At 39.7% G+C, this 10,436-nt stretch overlaps 1 protein-coding gene across 4 annotated transcripts in view; it reads left to right on the forward strand.

The window, feature by feature from the left end:
- hiw (MYC binding protein highwire) overlaps positions 1-10,436 on the forward strand; it is a 300,830-nt gene that overhangs the window by 167,674 nt on the left and 122,720 nt on the right. The window lies entirely within an intron of this gene.

A 10,436-nucleotide genomic window follows, 5' to 3' on the forward strand; every position in this document is an offset into this window, starting at 1 on the left:
TGACTTGCGATGAAGCATGGTGAACAAGGGTGACTGAGCCGGCATTCCCACAATGCTATGCAGGCGCCTAGATTTTTTGTTTATGGCGCACACCCACCGCGCAGACCCATTCTCTCACATGTAGGCCTATGAGCGCTTTCGCACTAAATTTGACGGCGCTAGAATTTTGGCATAGATCTACGGTTTGGACACTCAACGTAAAGCCGTAGATCTACGGGACGGACCCTGAAAGGGTTAAGGAAGAAAGAGAGGCAGTAATTTCATGCACTGGTCAGGGAGGTATACCATCTTTTAGGAGTGAAGAAGAGCAGAATGTAAGTGTGGGGGAGGTACGTGAGGCATTATGTAGAATGAAAGGGGGTAAAGCAGCTGGAACTGATGGGATCATGACAGAAATGTTAAAAGCAGGGGGGGATATAGTGTTGGAGTGGTTGGTATTTTTGTTTAATAAATGTATGAAAGAGGGGAAGGTACCTAGGGATTGGCGGAGAGTATGTATAGTCCCTTTATATAAAGGGAAAGGGGACAAAAGAGACTGTAAAATTTATAGAGGAATAAGTTTACTGAGTATACCAGGAAAAGTGTACGGTAGGGTTATAATTGAAAGAATTAGAGGTAAGACAGAATGTAGGATTGCGGATGAGCAAGGAGGTTTCAGAGTGGGTAGGGGATGTGTAGATCAAGTGTTTACATTGAAGCATATATGTGAACAGTATTTAGATAAAGGTAGGGAAGTTTTTATTGCATTTATGGATTTAGAAAAGGCATATGATAGAGTGGATAGAGGAGCAATGTGGCAGATGTTGCAAGTATATGGAATAGGTGGTAAGTTATTAAATGCTGTAAAGAGTTTTTATCAGGATAGTGAGGCTCAGGTTAGAGTGTGTAGAAGAGAGGGAGACTACTTCCCAGTAAAAGTAGGTCTTAGACAGGGATGTGTAATGTCACCATGGTTGTTTAATATATTTATAGATGGGGTTGTAAAGGAAGTAAATGCTAGGGTGTTCGGAAGAGGGGTGGGATTAAATTTTGGGGAATCAAATTCAAAATGGGAATTGACACAGTTACTTTTTGCTGATGATGCTGTGCTTATGGGAGATTCTAAAGAAAAATTGCAAAGGTTAGTGGATGAGTTTGGGAATGTGTGTAAAGGTAGAAAGTTGAAAGTGAACATAGAAAAGAGTAAGGTGATGAGGGTATCAAATGATTTAGATAAAGAAAAATTGGATATCAAATTGGGGAGGAGGAGTATGGAAGAAGTGAATGTTTTCAGATACTTGGGAGTTGACGTGTCGGCGGATGGATTTATGAAGGATGAGGTTAATCATAGAATTGATGAGGGAAAAAAGGTGAGTGGTGCGTTGAGGTATATGTGGAGTCAAAAAACGTTATCTATGAAGGCAAAGAAAGGAATGTATGAAAGTATAGTAGTACCAACACTCTTATATGGGTGTGAAGCTTGGGTGGTAAATGCAGCAGCAAGGAGACGGTTGGAGGCAGTGGAGATGTCTTGTTTAAGGGCAATGTGTGGTGTAAATATTACAGTTGGAGGCAGTGGAGATGTCCTGTCTAAGGGCAATGTGTGGTGTAAATATTATGCAGAAAATTCGGAGTGTGGAAATTAGGAAAAGGTGTGGAGTTAATAAAAGTATTAGTCAGAGAGCAGAAGAGGGGTTGTTGAGGTGGTTTGGTCATTTAGAGAGAATGGATCAAAGTAGAATGACATGGAAAGCATATAAATCTATAGGGGAAGGAAGGCAGGGTAGGGGTCATCCTCGAAAGGGTTGGAGAGAGGGGGTAAAGGAGGTTTTGTGGGCAAGGGGCTTGGACTTCCAGCAAGCATGCATGAGTGTGTTAGATAGGAGTGAATGGAGACGAATGGTACTTGGGACCTGACGATCTGTTGGAGTGTGAGCAGGGTAATATTTAGTGAAGGGATTCAGGGAAACCGGTTATTTTCATATAGTCGGACTTGAGTCCTGGAAATGGGAAGTACAATGCCTGCACTTTAAAGGAGGGGTTTGGGATATTGGCAGTTTGGAGGGATATGTTGTGTATCTTTATATGTGTATGCTTCTAAACTGTTGTATTCTGAGCACCTCTGCAAAAACAGTGGTAATGTGTGAGTGTGGTGAAAGTGTTGAATGATGATGAAAGTTTCTTTTTTGGGTCACCCTGCCTCGGTGGGAGACGGCCGACTTGTTGAAAAAAAAAAAAATTATATATATATATATATATATATATATATATATATATATATATTTTATCTTTATGTAAGTCTTATTCAGTTAAGTCATTCTTCCACCTTTAATTAAACACAGGAGGAGCTTATTATGAGTGTCCTTTAAAAGGTGTGAGATACTTTGACTAGATCATTCCTGTAGGAGCCATTTTCAATGAACGTTGAAGCACTTGCAGTCTAGGTAAGGGAACTACAATACCAGAAATCTCTCAGTTTTCCCATGTTTTGTAGGTAATCATCAGTTTCAGTCATTCAAAATGTTTTATGTGGTGTTATTGAATAAAAATCAGTTCATTAATCACTGTGTATCTTGCTATTCATTTTTATTTTTCTGCCCTGCCTGCTTTTTTCACTCGTTTATTCTTTATGCTTTTTTCTCTTCTGTTATTCAGTGAGGTATATACTATAGTATTTGTCGTTTCACCTGGCATTGCTCAAGGAATAGTAATGGTCTAACTCAGACTGAAACACAATCATAAGTCTGTCTCCTATATGCGAGTTATTTGTGTATGGCATTGTTTCTATGTGTACAGTGATATGTAATTTGTGAAGGGGGTACAGTGTGACTCTTGACCAACCTGCCTTTTCTCTACCTGCCTACTCATCTGCTTTCCCATTTAGCCTGTGCACCTTCCTACCCACTCAAACTAATTGCCTACCCACCCAATCTGTCCTCATGCCCATCCAACCTGTCCACATGCCCATCCAACCTGTCCATATGCCTATCCAACCTGTCCATATGCCCATCCAACCTGTCCATATGCCCATCCAACCTGTCCACATCCCCATCCAACCTGTCCACATACCCACCCAACCTGCCCACATGCTCACCCAACCTGTCCTTATGCCCACCCAGTCTGTCCTCTTGCCCACCCAACTGTCCACACATCTTCCCAACACATGTGAAAATGAGTGGGCAGGGGAGGTACATTAGACAGTAGTTAGAATGAAACGACGTAAAGCAGCTGGTATAGATGGGTTTAAGAAAGAGATGTTAAAAGCAGGTGGAGATATAATAATGAGGTAAGCTGGAAATAAATGGTATAAAATACCAACATAATGGAAATATAAACACACATGTAGTATAATGTGATCCTTTATTGACAATGTTTTGCCCACACAGTGGGCTTTTTCAAGTCACAAACAGATCTACCTGGGGTGGAAGGTACGCGAGTATTTATAGTCAGGTTCAGAATGTTGAGGTCAGGTGGAGAATACTGCATCTGATGATGTACCGAGTGGGGTTATAGAGTCTAAAATCTTGGGTAGCTTGGAAGGGAGATTGGATAAGTTTGTGAGCAGACCTTCTGTAGTGTTCTTCCATTCTATACTCTTATGTGGGATAGCGATGAAGTTTCTTGGCAAGAGGTTCAGCTATGTTATAGAAGCCATTATTCTGGTTGAAGTTGTCGGATATAGAGATAAGTGATGATTCCAGGATTCTTCGGTAATGAGTGTTGTCTTCTGTGGCGATAAGTCTTGAGTTTCTGTAGTTTATTAAATGGTTGTGTGAATTACAGTGTTGTACACAGGCATTCCTTGTATCGTCAGACCTGCTTGCGTATTGGTGTTCTGAAATATGTTTGGAGGTCCCTTGATGTTTTGCCCACGTATAATTTGCTGCAGTCATTACAAGGGATTATGTATACCCCTGCAGAGGATGGAAGCTTGTCCTGTCTACTACTGGTGATGTCCTTGATGGTCGTGGTTGTGGAGGTAGATACTTGGAAAAGATGTTGGAAACGTGTTTGGCAATGGAGTTGGTGGGGAGGACTATGTATCTCTTCTCGGCAGTGTCTTCTCTGGGTGTGTTGAAGATGTTTAATGCTCATCGTCTGCAGTTTCTGTTGAAGTGACGAGGATAGTGGAGTTTAGAAAATACTTGTTCAATTATAGTGCATTCTTCCTCAAGAAACTCATTGCTGCAGATTCTGAGTACATGCAGGAAGAAGCCTATAATTACACCATGTTTAGTTTTGGTGTCATGGTGAGAGTAGAAGTGGAGAAGATCGTTTTGGTTGGTGGGTTTTCGATAGACTTTAAAACGAAGTTCATGGTTAGTTTTGCAGAGAAGAACATCAAGGAAAGGAAGAGTGTTGTCGATTTCTTCTTCAAGTGTGAACTGGATTGAGGGCTCGACCTGGTTGTGCTTGTACGTTGAAGCGTCTAGGAGTTAGAGGAGAATATCGTCAACATAACGGAGCCAGGTGACAGACGAAGGAATAATGGTGGAGAAACGCTCGGCTTCTAGATGTTCCATGTATAGGTTCGCCAGGACCTCACTGAGTGGCGAACCCATGGGTAGTCCAAAAGTCTGCTGAAAGAGGTGATTTTCGAAAGAGAAACACGTAAAGCCAACACGTAGTTCAACAAGGTCGATGAAATCACTGGTTGGAATCGGAAGATCAAGTGAATCGTCAATTTTCCTGTGCAAGAGATCGATGGCTTGTGTAGTAGGTACTTTGGTGAATAGGGAGGTTACGTCAAGGCTGGAAAGTTTCTTGTTCCTGATGTTGATGTTGCGAATGCAATTGAGAAGATCACCCGAGTGTTTGAGATGTGCTGGACTAATAGTGCCCAAGAGTTTAGAGAGGTGTTTTGTGAGAATTCCTGAGAGTTGGTGGGGAGCACTCCCTATTCCCGAGGATATGGATCTCAGTGGGATACCAGGCTTGTGAGTTTTTGGCAGGCTGTACATTCTGGCAGGTCTGGGGTTGCTGGGTATTGTGTGCAGAAGTTTCTTCCCTTGTTCTGAGTCCCTCAGAATGCGGCGAGTCCTTTGAAGAAAAGTTTTAGTAAGGTTGTCCACTTGGTTAGTTGTGAGAGGTTTGTAAGTATCTGGGTCATTAAGTAGATTGAGCATTTTGTTCCTGTAATCGTCAGTGTTTATGATGATTACACCACCTCCTTTATCAGCGGTGGTGACTTATTAGGAAACTACAAACTCTCTGCGATAATAGTCATTGGAAAAGTTTAGGAAGACCTGAAATTATTCAAAATCTTTCATCTCATCCACTGTCAACCGCAGAAACTGAAGCTCTCAGCTTAGGCCTCAAATTCGCAACAGGAATTACAAAACCAAAACAAGACCTCAATTTCATCGCCAAAAACTACAGACACAATGACTCCGACTTCCAAAAAGGTTATCTTCAAGGCATCATCTCGGCAACCATCTCAACACGCAGCTCCCCAGTCATACCTCGACATTACATCAATGCACTTAAAGGTTTAGCAGAAGACACGACCATCAGGGTCACCACCGCTGATAAAGGAGGTGGTGGTGTTATCATGAACACTGATGATTACAGGAACAAAGTGCTCAATCTACTTAATGACCCAGATACCCACAAACCTCTCACAACTAACCAAGTGGACAACCTTACTAAAACTTTTCTTCAAAGGACTCGCCGCATTCTGAGGGACTCGGAACAAGGGAAGAAACTTCTTCACACCACACCCAGCAACCCTAGACCTGCCAGAATGTACGGCCTGCCAAAAACTCACAAGCCTGGTATCCCACTGAGGCCCATATCCTCGGGAATAGGGAGTACTCCCCACCAACTCTCAGGAATTCTCACAAAACACCTCTCTAAACTCTTGGGCACTATCAGTCCAGCACATCTCAAACACTCGGGTGATCTTCTCAATCGCATTCGCAACATCAACATCAGGAACAAGAAACTTTCCAGCCTTGACGTAACTTCCCTATTCACCAAAGTACCTACTACACAAGCCATCGATCTCTTGCACAGGAAAATTGACGATTCACTTGATCTTCCTATTCCAGCCAGCTATTTCATCGACCTTGTTGAATTATGTGTTGGCTTTACGTGTTTCTCTTTTGAAAATCACCTCTTTCAGCAGACTTTTGGACTATCCATGGGTTTGCCACTCAGTGCGGTCCTGGCGAACCTATACATGGAACATCTAGAAGCCGAGTGTTTCTCCACCATTATTCCTTCGTCTATCACCTGTTGACGGCATGTCATCTGTTGACGACATTCTCCTCATAACTCCTAGACTCTTCAATGTTCAAACTCTCCAAGACAAGCTCAACCAGGTCGAGCCCTCAATCCAGTTCACACTTGAAGAAGAAGTCGACAACACTCTTCCTTTCCTTGATGTTCTTCTCTGCAAAGCTGACCATGAACTTTGTTTTAAAGTCTATCGAAAACCCACCAACCAAAACGATCTTCTCCATTTCTACTCTCACCACAACACCAAAACTAAACATGGTGTAATTATAGGCTTCTTCCTGCGTGCACTCAGAATCTGCAGCAATGAGTTTCTTGAGGAAGAATGCACCATAATTGAACAAGTATTTTCTAAACTCCACTATCCTCGTCACTTCATCAGAGACTGCAGACAACGAGCATTAAACATCTTCAACACACCCAGAGAAGACACTGCCGAGAAGGGATACATAGTCCTTCCCACCAACTCCATTGCCAAACACGTTTCCAACATCTTTTCCAAGTATCTACCTCCACAACCACGACCATCAAGGACATTACCAGTAATAGACAGGACAGGCTTCCATCCTCTGCAGGGGTATACATAATCCCTTGTAATGACTGCAGCAAATTATACGTGGGCGAAACATCAAGGGACCTCCAAACATGTATTTCAGAACACCAATACGCAAGCAGGTCTGACGATACAAGGAATGCCTGTGTACAACACCGTAATTCACACAACCATTTAATAAACTACAGAAACTCAAGACTTATCGCCACAGAAGACCACTCATTACCGAAGAATCCTGGAATCATCACTTATCTCTATATCCGACAACTTCAACCAGAATAATGGCTTCTATAACATTGCTGAACCTCTTGCCAAGAAACTTCTTCATCGCTATCCCACATAAGAGTATAGGAATGGAAGAACACTGCAGAAGGTCTGCTCACAAACTTATCCAATCTCCTTTCCAAGCTACCCAAGATTTTAGACTCTATAACCCCACTCGGTACATCATCAGATGCAGTATTCTCCACCTGACCTCAACATTCTGAACCTGACTATAAATACTCGCGTACCTTCCACCCCAGGTAGATCTGTTTGTGACCTGAAAAAGCCCACTGTGTGGGCAAAACATTGTCAATAAAGGATCACATTATACTGCAAATGTGTTCATATTTCCAATAATGAAGTAGGTGGTGTATTTGTTTAGTTTTTGCATGAAAGAAAGGAAGGTACACAAAGGTTGGTAGAGTGTATGCATAGTTCCTTTTTATAAGAAAAAGGATAAAATACAGAGTCCAAGAATTCTAGGGAAACTAACTTGAGTATACCAGGTAAAGTGTTGGAATTACTGATGAACTAGTGAGGGGTGAGACAGACCATAAGATTGCAGAAGAATAAGGATGATTTAGGATGGGTAGGGGATGTGTAGGCTAAATGTTTAAATTGGAGCATGTAAGCGAGAATACTTAAATATAAGTAAGGAGCTATTTGTTGCATATATGGATTTAGAGAAGACATAAGATAGGGTAGAGAAGGAAGCAATGTAGCAGATGTTGCCAATGAATGGAATAGGTGGTAGGTTACAAAATTCAGTAAAGAGGTTTTAAAGCAGATATTTAGTCATTCCAAGAAGGGTTGTATGGAGGAGCTTAAAGAGGATTTGAATGCTAGGGGTTTGAGTATTCAGCAGACGTGTGTGTGTTAGATCGCATTGGAGACAAGTGATTTTTGTGGCTTGATGTACTGTTGGAATGTGAGCAAGGTAACATGAAGAGATTCAAGAAAACTCATTAGCTGAGCCCAAGTTCTGGACGTGGGAAGTACAGTATCTGCACCCTGAAGGGGAACAGGTGGGGATATTGTAGTTCAGAGGGTCATTTAAAATGTGGTGTCTACTCACTTCTGGCAAGACAGTTATTGAAAGCATGATGGTGAGTGTGTGACTTTTTTTGTCACATTTCCTCAGTGGAAGATGACTGATGTGTTAAAAAAAAATAATGAAAAATGAACAAATATCCTCAGACCTTGCAAGATAGAAATTTTAAATACTTCAGTGCTGTGCGAAGTCTCTGCCTCAGAAATAAGTTTTCAGTTAAAAAATATTCAAAACTCTATAGAGAAGCTATAAGTTCTTAATTTTTTTACTTTTTTTTAATGGTGTAACTTGCAATACAGTATGAGAAATGTTTCTAAAGCAAAATCCTGACCATAGAGAGGTTGATGAGGTAATTTCCAGTGACAGTTTAAAGGTTTAATATAAAATTTAATTCCATACAGAGTGGTAGCTTTAAATTGGTTTATGTATACTGTATATATATTTTCAAAAAATATTTCATAATCAACGTACATTTCCACATGATGCAACCATCCATTGGGACAGATCACTTCCAAGTACAGTGAAACCTCAGCTTACGAATTTAATCCATTCTGTGGACTTGTTCGTACCCTGATTTGTTTGTATGCTGGGTCAATTTTCCTCATTTAAATTAATTGAAATGCAATTAATTTGTTACAGCTGAATTCCTGCTCTCAAGAGCATGACAAAATAACCCTAATATCAACTCTACGGCTTATTTATCACAATTCGTCTAATATGACATAATAAACAATATAAATAACATAGAAACCTGATATATACTCTAGAATGAATAAAATACATGTCATTACATGGACGGCAGAGGGAGGAGGATTGTGGTCGCAAGGGTGGTCGCTATGTGCAATTTTTATGTTTTTCTCATTACACTACGTACCTGGTCTGTGCTCATCAGTGATGTCTTGCTTTAATTCCATGCAAATCATCCTCTTTTTCTTCTCGGCACTGTCCTTTGTACTAACTTTCTTAGAACCCATGGTTAGAAGAAAAAAATCTGGCAAATTAACTGCACGAAACATAAGGAAATCACTAGAATTCCTTGGACTGCGAGGGTAGCTTGGCAAGCACATGTGCACTGGTGAGCATTGTCATGGTGTTGTCAAACTAAATTATACGCAGTACGTACATGGTATTATTGTTATTATTTATTATACATAATTATTATTATGTATTATTATTATTAGTATATACATATTATTATAATAATTATCATTATTATTAATTTAGGGACCTGGAGCACAGATCCAATTCCCTTGATCAAGAACCCATCACCATGTATGTACTACTACTACTACTACTACTACTAATAATAATAATAATAATAATAATAATAATAATAATCATTATTATGACAGTAACAGTAATAAAAATAAAATACATATAATAAATAACAGTAAGGAGAAACTTCAAAAGGCAGTCAGTAGTTGGTGCCACCATCAGCAAAACATTGGTAACCACTACTAGTACACTTTTCACCTGTCTAGACTTAAGTAGTCTATTAGTATTAGGTTAAATCTGCCTGAAATGCCTCAGCATGATAGAGGCTTTCTTTGCTCCAATCATATTATATGTAAACACATTGTAACCTTGGCAAAGAAAGAAATATTTTATTTATTTATTTATTTATTTATTTATATATTTAAGAAACCTCCCTTGATGGGGAAGTTCACATCCTGAAGTTTCATTCGTATCCAGAAGCAAAAAATCAACCAAACGACGATTTGTATCCTGAAAAATTCGCATGGTGGGGTGTTCGTAAGCCAAGGTTCCACTGTATATTTTTACTGTATCAAACTAACCATACGATTAATAGTAACAGAGAGAAAGATTAAATAACCATTCCCAAGTGACTGACTGAAGCTCAGAGAAAAACTAAAATACCTGGGGTATAATATTTCATCAGTTTTCTAGAGAATGTAATTTGCTTAATGTTTGTATTTAGTACAAACCAGTACTATAACAAATATACTGTACAAGTAAATTATAGTGGAAGACAGCTGGTATATTAAAAAAATTATATATATGGGGTGTGTGCCTGTGCACTCATGCACACACATGCAAGCACATGCACACACACATATACATATATACATGCTGTGTATTGTATAGTAATCTTGTTTTTGAGAAGAGTACACATGAATTTGCAATACATTATTAATAAAATTAATTTCCTTGCCAAAATTAGTGGACAAACATTTTGAGTATTGTTTCAATAAACACATGGTTATTAAAGAACACCAAAAAATTAATAGACATAATTGAAGATATAGTTTTGGTTAGCTTGTAATCAGAAGGAAACCTTGCTAGTTTATATATATCCAATTCTAATTGTATTTATTTGAAGGAAATTAAACT

The sequence above is a fragment of the Cherax quadricarinatus genome, chromosome 44 (assembly GCF_038502225.1).
Source record: "Cherax quadricarinatus isolate ZL_2023a chromosome 44, ASM3850222v1, whole genome shotgun sequence".
Classification (NCBI taxonomy): Eukaryota; Metazoa; Arthropoda; class Malacostraca; order Decapoda; family Parastacidae; genus Cherax; species Cherax quadricarinatus.